The sequence below is a fragment of the Sus scrofa genome, chromosome 7 (genome assembly GCF_054392235.1).
Source record: "Sus scrofa isolate SSC_HxYL_T2T_F1_AM1 chromosome 7, Sscrofa_HxYL_maternal_Yorkshire_Landrace_v2.0, whole genome shotgun sequence".
Classification (NCBI taxonomy): Eukaryota; Metazoa; Chordata; class Mammalia; order Artiodactyla; family Suidae; genus Sus; species Sus scrofa.
Genome location: NC_139389.1, coordinates 2,662,170 through 2,679,235, shown reverse-complemented (window position 1 = coordinate 2,679,235; position 17,066 = coordinate 2,662,170). Strand labels below are relative to the sequence as shown.

Here is a 17,066-nt window from a genome sequence, read left to right as displayed (position 1 = left end):
TTAAAGGATTGAGAAATACGGAGTTTCCGACATGGCACAGCGGAAACAAATCTGACTAGCATCCATGAGGACGCAGGTTTGATCCCTGGTCTCGCTCAGTGGGTTAAGGATCTGGTGTTCCCGTGAGCTGTGGTGTGGGTCACAGATGTGGCTCAGATCCCGTGTTGCTGTGGCTGTGGTGTAGGTCGGCAGCTATAGCTCCAATCCTGGGCACCTCCATATGCCATGGGTGCAGCCCTAAAAAGACGAAAAAAAAAAAAAAAGATTGAGAAATACAATCTAATGGTTAGAGGAGAAGGCTGTATGGAGATTTAATAATAGCATTTTGTCCACAGAGGGATGCTTTGCAGGGTGTTGAGCAAATCTTCCATAGTTCTCTTCTTCAGTAAAGATGAGATGCCTTAATTTTTATCTTTTGTCTTTTTGTTGTTGTTGTTGTTGTTGCTATTTCTTTTTTTTTTTTTTGTCTTTTGTCTTTTGTCTTTTGTCGTTGTTGTTGTTGCTATTTCTTGGGCCGCTCCCGCGGCATATGGGGGTTCCCAGGCTAGGGGTTGAATCGGAGCTGTAGCCACCGGCCTACGCCAGAGCCACAGCAACGCGGGATCCGAGCCGCGTCTGCAACCTACACCACAGCTCACGGCAACGCCGGATCGTTAACCCACTGAGCAAGGGCAGGGACCGAACCCGCCACCTCATGGTTCCTAGTCGGATTCGTTAACCACTGCGCCACGACGGGAACTCCAAGATGCCTTAATTTTTAAATCTATTGATTGATTGATTGATTGACTTCCTTTTGTGGCTGCCCCATTGCATTTGGAGTTCCCAGGCCAGGGATCAGATCCGAGCCACAGCTGTGACCAGCAATGCAGGATCCTTAACCCACTGTGCCAGGCCGGGAATTGAACCTGTGTCCCAAGATGCTGTCAATCCCGTTGCGCCACAGGGCGATTTTAACTGAAGTTGTGTGGATTTATCATGTTGTATTAGTTCCCGGTGTTTGGCGAAGTGATTCAGAGTCTTTTTCAGATTCTTTTCCATCATAGCTTATTACAAGATACTGAATATATTTCCCTGTAGGTCCTTTTTGTTTATCTGTTTTACATACCGTAGTGTGTATCAGTCAGTCCCAGACTCCTAATTTACCCCTCCCTGCCCCTTTCCCCTTTGTTAACCATAAGTTTCTTTTCTATGTCTGTCCGTCTCTTTCACAAATAAGTCCTTTTTGCATCATTTTTTTTAGATCCCACATAAAAGTGACCTCATATTTCCCTTTGTCTGACTCAGCCTCACTTAGGATGGTCATCTCTGGGCCCCTCCAGGTTGCTGCAGGTGGCATCATTTCATTCTACTTCATGGCCGAGTCATCTTCCCTTGTACAGAGGTACCACTTCTTCTTTATTCATTCATGAGATGAGATGCCCTTCAAGTGCTCCAAGAGTGACTTTGGTTGGATATGAGAGTGGTCCCTCTCCTGAAGGGAGGACAGTTAGGCACTGGAAGTTGCTACCAAGGGAAGCTCTTGGGTGCTTCCCCTCCTGGATTCTTTTTCCTGTTTGTTGGGGCCGGTTAGGTGGAGCCCACCTTAGAGACAGATGGCAGAGCCAGAACTGTGAGTGGTATGTGCTGGTGGCACTCTGGGTCCCTGAGGACCAAGATGGCTGATAAAGTCCAGGTTTGTTACTTTCCTTCTCAGGATGTCCGGTGGAGGGGGGGGTGTGGTCCCTGAAGGTGCCGGGGCTAAGGGATGACTCCCTGGTGTCATTGCAGAGAGGTGCTAGGCCTCCTGGACACACTGGACCGTGGGGTATGTGAGGTGGAGAGCAGGTGGGGTCCAGGTGCTGCACACCTGCTCTCTCTGGTCTGGTTCTTCAGAGCCAGCCAGCACCCCTGCCCTGGTGAAGTGGAGTCCCTCCTAGGACACAGCTGGCCTGGAAAACCAAGGTCAGAGCAGGATTCACGTAGAGCAGGGGCATCGATTCACGGTCCCGTGAGACCTAGCAGGTACTATTCATGGCGAAACAGGTGGGCAGAACCTGGGTATGACAGGGACTGGATGCTCGTGATACAGGCACAGCAGCTGCCACTCGGACATAAAAGCCCCTCAGCATCCTGGGGAGTCAGATATCTGGGCTTTTGATACTGATCTCCTAATTTTTAAAATGTTCCGGCAAATAACAAAAATTCTGGGGAAACCTATGTGGGCCAACATCACACAGACGAAACCAGGGCAGCTGTGTCTGGATTTGGTCTGCAGGTTCTGAATCTGCCCCCTCCAGTACAGACTCGGGAGAGAACTGAGGGAGACTTGAAGCCAGAGGGACATGCCTCCCCCCTCCCCCGCCCCGCCCAGGTCGACATTACAGAAGGTTCTACAGTCTGAATTTGGGGCGAGATGCTGACAACACGTTTCCCTCTGAATTGACTGGGTAGTTGCAGCTGTGTGGACGTCTTACAATTCATCCCTGAGATGTCACCCAGCATAAAAGCTGTAAAACAATGTCCAGCAATCAGGGAAAGCCAAACTTCTGCATGTCAGCATCAACCTCACTTTAGGCCGGGTCATTTTCATGGAAGCACCTGCATACCAGGCTGTTTTTTGAAGGCCTGGGGATGTGCTTGGGATGAGAAAGCTCCACCTTGTCGAGAGCAGGCACTCTGAGTGAAAGAGGTGGAGCTGGGAGCCACTTGTCTTTATAAACTAAGCACCCGACAGGGAAGGGCTGCCACATTCTCACTCGCAGGACAAATCTAGGCGGTTGTTGGCTGGCCCACTCTGGGTGTTGAGTGCTTCAGGGAGAAATGGGGGGCAGTCAAGCTAGCCTTGCCTTCTCACGGCCTTTGCACATCATTGCAGAAAGGTGTCATTGCAGAAAGGTGCTAGGCCTCCTGGACACACTGGACCGTGGGGTATGTGAGGTGGAGGTCAGGTGGGGTCCAGGTGCTGCACACCTGCTCTCTCTGGTCTGGTTCTTGCTTGTGTATGAGTGGCCCTTAAACAGTAAGCTTTTACCCAGGATCACATAGTGAGGCTCCCGGGGGTGGGTACTGTGCTGGGTGCTGGGAGTCCACAGTCACAGGAGCTCTGTGATTCCTGCTTCCAAATTATTTGCCCAGGAAGAGTCATGTGAATGAGGCACCAGTTTCTATTCTGCTTGATGCTTTACCACAGTTGGAGTTCATTGCAATGGAACAGGTGAAGTGTTTTGTTTTTCTTTTCTTTCCTTTTTTTTTTTTTGAGATCAAAAGGAGACAAAGAAGCTGGTAGAATGTGGTGTGAGTGGTCTTTCTGCTACGAGGAAAGACTTCTTGTATTTTCTTTCTGCTTTCACTGGAAATTTTTGTAAATTCTGAGCGTCCCAGAATGCCCTCACAAATAATGGGTTCAGGAATAATTCTACCACGGTGACACTATTTTCTTTGGCTTGAAAAATACTCTGGTTAGTTAAATGCTATTCTGCTGCTAAAATGGATCCACCAAAAGGTTATAACTTTTGGGGAGAAATTGTTCCACCTAATCACAAAATTATTTCTTTATTCGTTAGATACCTGAGTATCAAACATTGACCTGTATAGTCTAAGGACGTAAGGTCTTTTTTCTCAAATCTTTTGGATGACAATAATAATAGCTGCTGTTTTGCCGAGGGTTTGTCCCATACCAGATCCTACACACGCAATTTTATTTAATCTTCCCAGCAACTCTTTTGAGATAATCAGCATTATTACTTCCATTTTATGGGTGAAAGCTGAGGCTCGAAGAATGTGCCCCAAGTTATAGAACTAGCACGTGGCTAGTTTGCTATCAAAGCTTGTCGTTCAACCACTGTTCTGTTTTGTCTCTTTGGTTTAATGTGAGAGATGCAATGTCCACACAAGTAAAACGAGGCATTGCTGATGGTTCTCATCAGAAGTAACATCTTGTTCTCAGAGCCGTCTTTACCACCTGTCCTTGAAATTGGCAGGTGTTTATCCTCTGCTAGTGAACTTGACCTTTGCGAACAGCCCAGTCCCTGGCACCGAGCATGGTGAATACCACTTGAAGATGAAAATGTATTGAGACTCAAGTATCTTCCCTGGCTTGGAAATATTTCCAAGTGAGGCATTTAGGAGAGCTTTTTCAGATGGTAGCAGAAAATGCTACTCTGCAGATACTCTTGTGAAGGGACCTTGAAAGTGCGTGCCTGGGTCTGGCCGGTGACGATTCTCCCATTTTTCCCGCAGCTTCCTTGCATCATCGGTCCTGAAGGAACGGACGACCTCCCTGTGTGCTGGGCAGGGCGTCGTGGTTCGGCAGAGCAGGCCACGGATGGATGGATAGATGGATGGATGGATGGATGGATGGGTGGGTGGCAGCACTCCATCCTCTCCTGCAGGTCAGAGCACCTGCTCACCCCTCTCCTTTCTGCCTTGTGAGGTGGGGTGCTGAGCTCTGGCCCAAGGTCCAACTGCCCGGCTGGCGTGTGGATCTCACAGGCGTCCCCTCCAGCTCCTTCTGCCTCTGGCTGGGGGTCTGGGCTCTTGACTTCTCAGGCGCTTGAGGGTTGCAGCCAAAGGGGAGTACCAGCTGCAGCCTCTTGCCCTCTGCATCCCCCCCGGAGAGAAACACCCGCTCCAGTGGCGAGCCAGACGTCAAGATTCTTGCTTCAAGAACCTTCCCCACAAGTGCGCCTCGCTTGGGATTTCAAAACATTTACCTTCTATCCCGCGTCTCTGTCAAGAGCTTGGACTCTGTGGCCCCATGGCCTGGGGCAGTTACCTAACCTCCCAAGGCCTCAGTTTCCTCATCTGCAAAACAGCGATGGCGGTGGAGGTAGGCGTGAGAAGTATCTTCCTCATCCAGGAGTTTTCGAGAGAGCGCAGATTTGGCTGCTTCACCTGGCTTGAATCCATCTTCTAATTTGGGTGAGTAACTTCTCTGAGCCTTGGTTTTTCATGCATACTATTGAAACAATGCTTCTTGTGTCTTATTTTTTGGAAGGATTAAAAGGAAAGAATATAGGTACCGGGTGGATTCAGATCCTAAAATTGAGAATATGCTCAATGTTAATTATTAGACTCTTACTGTGTTGTCTGAAGTCGAGGGATGGCTCTGGAAGGATGCGGCCCGTGAATCTGCTGAAATTCCGCACACTTTGTGGGGGTCAGGGTTCCGTGACGCTCCTCTGATTCTCAGCACCCAACCTTCCTCCCTCCCCCGCCAAAGTCGAACCGCCGCTCTAGAAACAGGTGTGGAGAATGTGTAAGCGCCGCCGACGCAACCTCCAGGACGGGGTTGAAACCTGGGCCTGTCCGTGCTCTGTCTCCTGTGTTTGAACTGAAGGCCCTGAGACCGATTCTCTTCTCAGCGCCAGTCCCACTGCCCAAGCCCGTGTCTCTTCTTCGGGGCCGCTTGTGTGCGGGTTGTATATTGTGGCCATCTGCCTTTCTGACGAGTCCTTGAAGGCGGGGACGTCACCATTGTGTCCCCAACGGTGGGAGGCTGAGCACAAGTCTCTGAACAGGGCAGGTCTGGAGACCGTCCTCAGGGGAGCGCAGGTTCATATTCATCAGAGCTGCGCACCGAGGAGCCTCCAGCGGCCACCGCTGTGTGCCCGACTTGGGAGAGGAACTGAGGAAAGACTCGAAACATACAGGCCCGCATCCCTGTTTGAGGCCGAGCTGATTTCCAGCCTCGGGGGGGGACGTGAAGTTTCCTCTCTCCTGTGCGATTGGTGGGACAAGTTGGGGCAGGTCGGCAGAGTGGAAACATCGTGGCTGGCAAACGCATTGGGTAGCTCTGGCTTTGCTTGAGCAATTTTGGTGAAAAGAGTAATAGGTAAAACAGGTAGAACCGGTTCTGCATTGAAAAATAAAATTGCACTTGGGCTCAAAGGGTATCTTTTGCTTGGTTTGTGCAAATGATTCAGTGGTGACCTGCCCGTCCAGACCGCTGCCATAACACTCTGCTCCACTCAGGGAAATGGGGTTTGGAATTTAGGGATTTAAGTAGAGGAAAATGGGCTGTCTTCAGTTCCATTGGAGTGCTAGGAGGAGGTTAAAAAAAGTCAGTCCTGTTAAGTTTGGTAAAAGTCAGCAAATGCATCACCTTTCTGGTTCTTTCTCTTCCCACCATCTTTCTTCTCAGCCAAACTGGTGAAAAGACTTCCCTACGGAGCTGTTGATTTTTTCCCAGAATTTATATATCGCACTGGAGAAGGTAAAGGCGTTCACAAAGCCTTTAATTCCCCTGCACTTTTTCAAATTATGAATTTGTTGTTCCATTAACAAGTCATGGGAACGTACATACAAATCACTGAAAATCTGACCACTCGTATTTGCATAATACTTTTCCCACTATTGCCATTGTAAAGTATTTCTTCCTTGTATGTGTACTTACAGTCGTAATGATAGTTTAACTCTAAGTTTGCATCGTGCTGTTTTCACTTTCACGGCCACGGGAGCCTTTCTCGAGGAGCTCTGGTCTTCGTAGCCGCCCCCGCTGGCGGTTTAGCGCGGGGAGTGTGTGCACCACTTTGCCCTCTGCTGCGGGTGTAGATGGGCCCCGTGAGCTGTTGCACCACCCGCCACCCTGAGCGTCTTAGTGCGTAGACACACTGCATGATGGTTTTCCTCGGCTTGGTTCCCAGACGCAAGACGGGAGCCCAGGATCGGTGAGTGTAAGGGCTTGGGTGCCATGGTGTGGCTTCCCCAGAGTGTCCCTGAGGCCTGGACACTTGCCCTGTGCAGCCGCAGTAGGTGAAAGTTCTGGGTTCCCTGCCGAGTGTTTGTGTCAGTGGTGACATGGAATGGACCACCTGGCAGGGTGCCCTGCTGAGACCCGGGGGGACGGGTGGGAGGAGGCCGGTCTGCTCGTGGGCCAGAGAAGGATCTGGACTCAGGATCTTACTGTCCCCTTGCAAGCAGGATTCCCGTGCTGGTGGAGCAGAGGAGAGCCGGGGCATCCTGAACACGAGCCGGGCAAGGAAGGGGAGAGCAACAGACAGGAGCTGCAGTCCGGGCCGCCGTCAGGCGCACCGCTCCTCGGGCTGGGCCCCGTGGGAGGGAGGGAGGGAGGGAGGCCGGCCTTGGGCAGCTCTCGCTGGGTCCGGAGCCCCTTCCCTGGGCCAGCGGCCCACGGCCGTCAGTGATGATCGCCCTGCCAGTTCTGTCCAAGAGAAGTCGTGCCGCGTGCCAGCGCCCAGAAACCTGTCTGGAGGGAGGGGCGAGAGGGATGAACAGGAGGACGGCAGCTGGCGGAGCCCTGGCTTCATGCGAGACGCCCGGCGGATGCTGCCCGTTTCCAGGAAGCCTGTGTTCGCTCTTCTTCCCAGTCACCTGGCCTTCTGCTTTCTCGGAGATACCTCGCTGCCCCAGGCCCCTTGCACGGAGGGAAAGGGAGGCTGGGGGTCTGGTGACACACAGAGCAGGCGTCATCCCCGTGTCTCCGGGGAAGCTGGTTTCTGCTTTCTCACTTTCCCCACTTGCGTCTTGTGAGCTTGGAGGTGGGGCAGCCGTTTTCCACTGAAAGATGACAGACAGGAGGCTGGAGGCCACAGGCTCGAGACAGCCGAGAGCGGAGGGGTAGGAGTGGGGGTGCCGACACCGTGCCAGGTTGCTGCACTGGCCCAGGGCGTTAGGTTTCTAGGGAAATCCACCCGTTTTAGAGACATCACTGAGATTAGATTTTCAGCTACAGGCAGCTGAATGCCATCCTTACTGACACCCGGCCCCTGTGGCCCTGGAAGTGCCATCTGGCACAAGGTCCCAGAGAGAGTGTGGAGCAGTGCTACGACCAGAACCCAGGTCTGCTCAATTCACCGGCCCTCTGGTTGAATACCCTCCACTGCTACCAGTCTTAGCTCGGACGCGCCTTCAAAAGTATATTGAGATTAAATTTGCGTTTTCAATATTTTTGGAAGAGATTTGATAAATAACATATATTGATAAATACTGGTTTCTGACTGATGTGGTAGAGAAAGGGTTCCTGAAGACACTTATAACACAAGGGTTTCGCTTTTGTTGCATATGCTGGAGTCTAAATGCGAGCTTCCTAGAGGGCTATTTACTTATAGCAGAAGAGACAAGAAAAGGGAGTTCCCATTGTGGTCAGTGGTTAGTGAATCCGACTAGGAACCATTGAGGTTGCAGGTTTGATCCCTGGCCTTGCTCCATGGGTTAAGGACCTGGCATTGCCGTGAGCTGTGGTGTAGGTCACAGACGTGGCTCAGATCCCACGTTGCTGTGGCTCTGGTGTAGGAGGGGGGCAGCTACAGCTCCGATTCGACCCCTAGCCCAGGAACTTGCATATGCCACAGGAGCGGCCCTAGAAAAGGCAAAAAGACAAAAAAAAAAAAAAAAGAGGGAGAAGAAAATACTGGAAGTTTTCTTTTAGATTTTCATTTCCTATGTTAACTCTCCCCTCATATTTCTTAAAAAATTAGAGATCAAATCTGATCAATTCTTTTTTTTTGTCTTTTTGTCTTTTTAGGGCCACACCCACAGCATATGGAGGTTCCCAGGCCAGGGGTCTAATCAGAGACATACCTGCCTGCCTACACCACAGCCATAGTGGCCAGATATGAGCCATGTCTTCGACCTACACCACAGCTTACGGCAACACTGGATCCTTAACCCACTGAGGGAGGCCAGGGATTGAACCCCAGACCTCATGGTTCCTAGTGGGATTCATTTCCACTGCACCATGACGGGAACTCCAAATCTGATCAATTTGATTTGGAAGTTGCTATTTCAAAACTTTGGTCTGGCCTTCCATACATTTTTATTCTCAGAGAAATCAAGAAAAAGCTGGGGTACACCTGCCATTGTGTATTTCCTCTCACTGGATGAGCGTATGGACCCCTTTGGCAACGTTTCTCAAGGAACTGATTTTAAACGGCCTTGGAAAGGCATCGACACCGTTCACATAGTTTTCTTCCAGGATCGGTAGGCCTCTGCTTTCAGAAGGGACTTAGGAGACCAGATGAAGGAGAGGTCAAGGTCATGGGGCGTCTCATTTACTGGGGGCCCAGCCAGGAGGCATCTCCACAGGGCCTCTGTCAGCCGCAGAGGAAACCGCCCCTGAGTTTTGCACTCGGTGCACTTGGCAGCCGCAGGAAGTTTCCCAAAGGCGGGATGAAGCCAACCGAACGCTTCAGTCTGTTCTTGGCGAGTCGAAAGGCATTTTAGAAAACGGTGTAAGGAGACAGTTGAGTCAGCCCCATCCATGTCCTACTCCTCACTCTGTTTGTCAGTTCCTTTTTTTTTTTTTTTTTTGCCATTTTTTGGGCCACTCCCACAGCATATGGAGGTTCCCAGGCTAGGGGTCGAATCAGAGCTGTAGCTGCCCGCCTACATCACAGCTCACGGCAATGCCAGGTCCTTAACCCACTGAGCAAGGCCAGGGATGGAACCCGCAACCTCATGGTTCCTAGTCGGATTCATTAACCACTGACCACATCGGGAACTCCTTGTCAGTTCCATTTTTAAATGTAGCTGGTGCGTTCCCTTTCATTGTAATTCTTTGTAGGTTAATGCCCATGTCAGGGAGTTCCCATCGTGGCTCAGTGGTTAATGAATCTGACTAGGAACCATGAGGTTGCGGGTTCGATCCCTGGCCTCGCTCAGTGGGTTAAGGATCCAGCGTTGCCATGAGCTGTGGTGTAGGTCACAGACTCGGCTCAGATCTGGTGTTGCCGTGGCTGTGGCTGTGGTGTGGGCCGGTGGCTACAGCTCCGATTCGACCCCTAGCCTGGGAGCCTCCATATGCCACGGGAGCAGCCCTAGAAAAAAGCAAAAAAAAGACCAAAAAAAAAAAAATGCACATGTCAGGTAACTTCCTCCAATTGACATGTTGACGCTCTGACCAGTCCTGCCCTTCTTTTCACGCTCCTCCCTGGCCGCGAGACAAAGGGACGTCATGGGATCCTGGGTGGCCCTTTTCTTTGTCCTTTTCGTCCACCACCACTCAGAAGTCTTGCTGGGAGTGGCCTGGCTGTGTCTGGGAGCAATGCTGACACTGCTGCCGCCGTCTCGCTGTCAGCCCACCGGTAGAGTCAGCACAGAGGAAGGTCCTTGGTGGCCCACCCCACGGGTCACCCTGCACCTGTTATGGGCACAGTGACAGTTCCCCCAGTTAGACCGGTTGAATCAGAAGTCTATAAATGGCAGCCAAGAACATTAATACACTTAGGGAGGGCTTAACCAGCCCTGAATCAGCCCAGCTAACCATCTGTGATGTCACATGGTCTGGTAGCCTGCAGGAACAGCCTGTCCAACCCACATCTGACTCTTATAACCTAAAAATGACAACGGCTGCTGACCCTGTAGGCTAGACCTAGTAGATTTAGCAAGTAATCACAGGGGAAGCCCAGTTAAGTCTGAATTCAGGCACATAAATGAATAATTTTTATAGCATAAGCATGTCCCCAATGTTGCATGGGACATACTGATACTAAACAATTATTCCCTGTGTGTCTGAAATCCCAGCTTACCTGGGCAACCTGTATTTGATCTGCCAACCCAACTGTAGGCTCCTAGCAAGGCTTCTGAGGTGCTTGTGGGGGTGCCTTGGTTTCAAGCCATCCTGGGCTCTTGAAACCATGTTTGCCCGGGGCTCGTTTTTAATTAAAGGCCGTTCTTTTGGAGCCCGTTTCCTGAGTTAGCGAAGAAGGGTGACAGGCTTTCCCACCGGACCCTGGGCGCTTCGCTAGAGGGCAGAGGAGTCTCCTGTTCTTGGCGCCATCCCCACCTCCTGGCACCTGCTCTTCCTCATTTCCGGGAACTTGTGCTTCTGCTGCTCTTTGGCGCCCAGAGACTCGGGGTCTGTGGTGGCAGTGCCCCCTGGCCTGACTTCTTTTCCTCGGTTCCTGCACAGCCACCCTCCCCTCAGGCCACCCCCAGGGGCACTAGGCTGTGAACGGCTGGCGGATGGACCCGCTCCACTGGGAGCATCTCTCTCGGCTTATCTGCAGGAGCCCTTGCCTGGCTGGTCTCACTGGAGGCAGCAGGGAAAGTGACGCCTTTCCAGCAGCAGGTGGGCGTTTGTTGTCCCAGAAACTCTCAGCCTCTGGCATCTGCTCCTGGATTCTGGCATCTCATTCCCCTGATGCTCTTGGCTCAGTGACTGATCAGAGGCCCCGGCCACACCTCTTGGAGCCACCAAAGGAGGGTTGAGTCCCTCTCCATAGCAACCTCAGCCCGCCCTAATGGAAATGAAGGTTTCCTTTTCTCTTAGGTCGAGATAAAATCGGACTCTTAGGAAGACACAAAGCAAATAGTCCAAAGCACATAAATTAATGGCTCTGTTGGCAGAAGTCATTTTCCAGTCCTGACCCCACAGCCGCAGAGCCATGAGCTCAGGCCTGGACCCGACCCACCACTGCACCCTCTCTGGACCAGAGGAGCCCGAGATAGACGTGGTGATGCTGCCTGGGTGTGATCCTCCTGGCCCCCAGTGCCTAGTCCCACCTCCTGCAGCACATCCCTCTGCTCCTGAGTGGAGGACTCGCCTCTCTGGCCTTGAAGACGCCCCCTCGCTGGTCGCCCTGCTCTCCTAGGCCCTCTGGCCCAGGCCTGGGGTCGCCATGGCTCTGTCTCCATTGCCCTCTGCCCGGCTTCGTCCCTCCGGGGAAGGTCTGTGTCCTTTTCAGAGGCCCCGGGGCTGCCTGGAGTCCCACAGCCTGGCAGGCAGCCTCTGTCTTTCCCTGGGACACGTTCGCCTCTCACCGGAGGTGGGCGATGGCCAGAAGGACTCCCCGCGCCCCTCCCGGTTCTCCGTCAGCCCCATCCTCCTCGGGCCCACCCACCAGGTTCCTGCCTCTGGTTGCTGAGAAGACTCTGGCCCTCGGTTCATTTGCTGCAAAGATAAAGATGTCAGTTATGGATGCCACCATCTCCAAAGAGCAGCCGTGAACCCTTCTGTTGTTTGTACCTAAACATGTCTGGCTCCCGCCTCGGGGTCGCAATAATAGCAAGAGGACGGCAGGAAAAACCAGCTCGTCCGCTGGAGGCAGCAGGCTCTGCAGCTATAGTCCCCATTCAGTGACTCGTTTTACATGGGTGACCCAATTCCTTCCTAATAACTGCTTTTGAAAGGAGAGGACAGTGAGACATCCATGCTCCCCCCTCCCCCCGCCCTGGCCCCGTCTCCTCTGTGGGCTCCACCATTAGGGGTGTCTGCTCTAGGCTGAACCGCACCCTCCCGCCCCCAGTTCCCACGCCGGAGTCCTGACTCTCAGTTCTCAGAGCACAGCGGTACCTGGAGACAAGGGCTTTGAGAAGCGATGGGTGTACATGAGGTCATGGGGTGGCCCTCGTCCAGTATGACAGATGACCTTGTGGAAGGGTGCCACACGTGGGATTAGGGCACAGGCTCGGGGAGAAGGTGGCATCTTCCAGCCAAGGCGAGAAGCCTCAGAAGAGACAAGCCTGGCCCACCCCTTGATCTTGGACTTCCAGCCTCCGAGCTGTGAGGTGATACGTCTCCGTGACGTTCGTTGCAGCAGCCCTGGCCGCCTCTTACAGCCTTTGTCGCACAGCAAGGCTACCGTTCCTCGGACCTGGTGGGAGGTGGTGAGGCTAGGGGTCGCCCCAGGCAGCATTCCAGGTGGCGTCACTCTCTCCGTGCCCCGACCCCTTGCCCTTCTTTCGAAGCCCTCTGACCCCAGAGTGCCGCCAAGCCCTAATCATGGAAAGGACAGGTGAGCAGGAGGGCGTGTAGGTTCGAGAAGGCGTGCAGGGGGCGATCTCTGAGAAGCATCCCAGGGACGTGGGGTCTCTCTTCCTAAAGGTTAGAACAATTATGGTTATGACTTAAAAACCCGTATGGGGGATGGAGGAAACAAGGTAAAATGGAGGGAGAGCCAGGAAACTGCCGCACAGTAGCAGGCTCACCTTCTGTTTGCAAATTGCATTCCCGGTGACCAGGTCCTCAGCACTGATGGTTATTATCCGCCCGGCAGGGTGGGCAGACAAGTGTTACTGTCAGTCTCCCCATTTAGCAGACGGGGCACAGGGAGGCGGGCATTCAGAGGGCGAGACGGCCCCAGCGCCCGCTCCTGAAGCTGCTCCGTGCTCCACGCGCATCCCGCTGTCCACCTCTTCCGAGGCCCCTCCCTGGGTGAGGAGCCTGAGACTCTACCCCCAGCCAGGGGGAGGTGGCCTGAGGGCCGAGGCTCCAACAGCCGGTGCCTCTGGGAACACCCGCCGTTCCCCAAGCCTTGAGTTTCCCCTCTTCTCCAGGGGCTGAGGATGGAGGAAGGACCCGTAGCCTGCCAGGTGGACGGCAGCTACACCCACTTTGACAGCCCTCAAGGCCTCAGCCAGAAGCCAGAGAGTCAAAGCTGCTGTGGTTCCACCGCCCTTAGTGGCTGCACTTAATATTAAAGCCCAGCATGCTGCTTTTTTAAATTCACAATTTATTGTAAAGAGAGAGGAAAGCTGCGGCTGCAGAGATTGTTTCCAGAAGGCTCACCTTTGAGCAGGACTGTAAGCTGCTGCAGCCGAGCCGGGAGGCAGGGGTGTCTGCACGTGAACTGGGGCCCCTGCCTTATCTGCGCTGTGCTCGGGCACCTGTCATGAGAGGGCATCTCACAGCTGTCAGGTCAAGTGTAGTAGCCTGGGAAGCAGCAGCCGGCATGGGAGTGAATTCTGTGAAATGCTTAGCAGCTGTAACAGGGAAGGCCGTCGGTCACCGTGCGTGCGCCTCGTTGCTCAGGGCTGGGGTTTGGCGGCTGTTTCTGGGAGCGGCGGCGGGTGTTACTTGGTGCAAAAGCTGCTTCTTGGTCAAGTCTCGTTCCACCCCTCCCGGCCCATTTCATTTCGGGAACGAGAGGAAGAGATCACACCCTCCTCGGGGCCAGGCCTCCCACCCCCGCAGCTGTGCACGTCTTCCCACTTTGGGACCTGCCAGGATTTGGGGGAGTCTGGGAAGCCTCGGGCTCTGGCCTCACCCAAACAAACAAGGTAGCGGCTCAGCACAGGGGCTCCTTCCCTCCCATCCGTCTGGAGTTAGTGCCATTTAGACGGGGACGAGTTAGACCCAAACGCCCGTGGCAGACAGACAGGGCCCCCAGAGCCCCCACCCCATGTTCATGCCTTGTGCCACCCCTTCCTGGGACTGAAACTGTGGCAGAGGCGCTGATTACATGATGGCCGCGCCTCCATTGAGTCTCCCTGGCCAACTCCAGCCCTCTGCTGGCTCTGTCGTAACAGCCTGGGCAGGACCACATGGCCGGCAACCTCGGTGGCCTCTGGGAATGGAGGGCAGCCTCCCGCTGGCAGCCAGTGAGAAGCCTGCAGCTCTCAGTCCTACGGCCACAAGGAAGTGGATGCTCCCAACAACCTGGGGTCGCTTGGAGGCAGTTTCCCCTGTCGGGCCTCCAGATGAGGACACAGCCTGACCAGCCCTGAGCAGGGGCCCCAGGTAGATGGTGCCCAGAAGCCGGGGTATATTAAACGCGTGTTGCTCAAAGCTGCCGTTTGTGGTGACTTGTTACGTAGCCGTGGGTGACTGGTTGGTCCAGGGTCTGTGGATAAGTGGATGGAGGAAGCAATGGCACAGCTGCAGAGGGAGACCCCTGGGGACCTGCCTGCATTTAAGGGGCAGGCCACGACTTGGGCTTCTGAGCCACCCTTTTAAAAAGGTGTGGCCAAATGCTCCAGAGCACACCTGGGGCAAACACTGCAGTGGAATGAGCGTCCCGGCACAGGGGTGCAGCACCACAGCTGTAGAGGGTGGGGGGGCCCTGCCTGCCTGATGCTCAGAAGCGAGTACCGCCCTCCAGAGGAGCTGGCCAGGGGGCCAGTGGGGGTGCTGTCGGGAAGATCCGGGGGGGTCAGGTGGGTCTGTGGCGCACCAGAAGGACTTTGGCTCTCACTGAGATGCGTGGGAGCTGTTCAAGGCTCTGGGCGGCGGTGGGGGTGGGGGGAGGGAGGTCATGACCCCGAAGCCTTCGCCAGCCATCCAAACCCTCAGTCTCAACCTGTGCTTGTTCAGGGGACGGCGGGTGCCTGGGTGGAGAGGTTTTGATTCACTTCTGTGCCCCTCGCACTACTTAGCATGATATCTGTGCCGATTGGCTGCCCAGTAGCTTCTGGCTGGATTGAACTGTGTGTCAGCGCCCACGGTTGCTGTGAGACATGCAGCTTTCTCAGAGTTTGCATCCCAAACATCATACGTTACCTAACTGGTATTGGAACCTTTGACATAACTGGCGAAATTCAAGGTAAAACTATGTTGATGAGTAAGGCATTTCTGGTTTGTTTGTCTTTTTAAGGCCGCACTCAGGGAATATGGAGGTTCCCAGGCTAGGGGTGAATCGGAGCTGCAGCTGCCGGCCTACACCACAGTCACAGCCACGCCAGATCAGAGCCGCGTCTGTGACCTACACCACAGCTCATGGCAACACTGGATCTTTAGCCCACTGAGTGAGGCCAGGGATGGAACCTGCTTCCTCATGGATACTAGTTGGGTTCGTTAACCACTGAGCTGTAGCGGGAACTCCCATTTCTGGTGTTTTAATCCTCTCCAAGTTCAAGGAGAAGAAAAAGAAAGAGCAGGTGTCACCGCAGGCGGAAGGCCTCCTCTGCTCGGAGGCCTTAAAGAGGTTGGGACGGAGCTGGGCTCGTTCGGTCTCTCCTTGCGTGGGGATGAGGTGGGGGGTCCCGGCCTGCAGAGCTCTGCGGCTTTGCCTATGGTACCTGCCTCTTAGATTATCACTGGTCTATTTCCATCCTGCTGTCATTTTTAATCTTATTACAGGAAGTGGGTAAAGCCGGGCACTCTGCGTAAGGCCGTAGGTGGGTCTCAGCCCACCACTTGAGGCTTTAAGAGAAAAGACTGGGGTTCACCAGGAAGGAAGGCGTGTTTCTTCTTTCAGACGGTCCTTGACTCAAGACTGCGGAGGCAGCGCTTGCAAGATTTTCCAGTCCGCCAGCTGTCCTGCAGGTTTTGGACGGGCTTCCCCCGCAGGCAGGAGAGCCGAGTCCTTGAAATAAATCTCTCTCCCTCCTGTTCACATGCAGAGCCCACGGAGATAGGTACAGCCACGGGCACACCCGCCTCATCCTCTTCACGCTGCGATTCCGGAGACCAGTACGCTCGCCCGGTTCTCAGACCCCGGAAGTCTGTCCACTCCCACCGCCCTCCTCGCGGAAGGCTGGTCCAGGCCTCCCTTCGGCCCGGAGTCAGCATGGGGCTGCCTCCTAGGTGAGGAGCCAAGGGCTGGATGAGGGCAGGCGGGGCTGTGCGCCCTAAACAGGCCTGGCCTTGTCCGCCCAGCTTCCCGGAGGAAACCTCTAGGGAGCTCCAGGGCCTAAGCGGTGGGCCCCCCCCTCCCTGAGCCCGGGGGGTCCAGGCCTTTGGTAAAGGAGGGTCCTGCTCTTTCCTCGGGAGTGAGCTTCCCCAAGGACCCCTCCTCTCTGCTCCCTGCCCCTCCCTGAAGGGTCGGATCTGAAGCATCTGTCCCAGTGGGGAGCTTGTGGGTGGAAAGGGGCCCCTAACTGGGTTTATGGGGGGCACTTGGTGAGCGTGTTCCGGTGCCCAGCTCCCTTTACTCCCCAGTAGCCAGCGGGGACGGAAGGGCCGGGCTCCCTGGTCCTTCGGGACAGCCGCAGGCAGCCACCCTTCCCTGTGGGCTCTCCCTCCCCGAGCCCGGTCTCGCTGGGTGACGAGTGTGGCCGCCCGGCAGAGCTGGTGCCGCGGGGTCAGGCCTCCTGCCCGAGAGCAGGGCTGATTTCAGCTGAGCTCAGTACGGTGTGGACAGAAAGGATACTCTTTAGGCTGCCAAGATCCAGAGAGCATCCCGCACCTTTGGGAGGCTGGTCCGAAACCGGCAGGGACCCCGTCCCAAGTCCCATCAGGACCTGCTAGCCTCTCTGCCTAGTGACCATCGCTCATTATGCCTTGGTGACAGCCGGAATGGTGCCACTTCCTAAATGAAGAGACACAGGATCTGGCCTGCACGGGGCCCTGAGTGCTCATCGGGAAGGTCCCCCCGTTGGGAAGGGGCCATCCGCCTGCTGCACCAGCGGGCTCCTGAGGGGTGCAGAGTCCTGCCGCCTCTGCAGCCTCTGTCCACAACCCTCGCTGT

General features: G+C 54.4%; 1 long non-coding RNA gene across 2 annotated transcripts in view; it reads left to right on the top strand.

The window, feature by feature from the left end:
• Positions 1 to 17,066, top strand: part of LOC146401142 (uncharacterized) — a 139,019-nt gene that overhangs the window by 101,847 nt on the left and 20,106 nt on the right. Inside the window, exons 2-3 of one of the 2 annotated variants that reach the window (XR_014809524.1) lie at positions 4,219 to 6,264; positions 8,640 to 8,819. This is a non-coding gene — a long non-coding RNA (uncharacterized LOC146401142). Of the gene's footprint in view, positions 1 to 4,218; positions 6,265 to 8,639; positions 8,820 to 17,066 lie in introns of those variants that run through there. The other variant, XR_014809523.1, reaches the window with a different exon arrangement.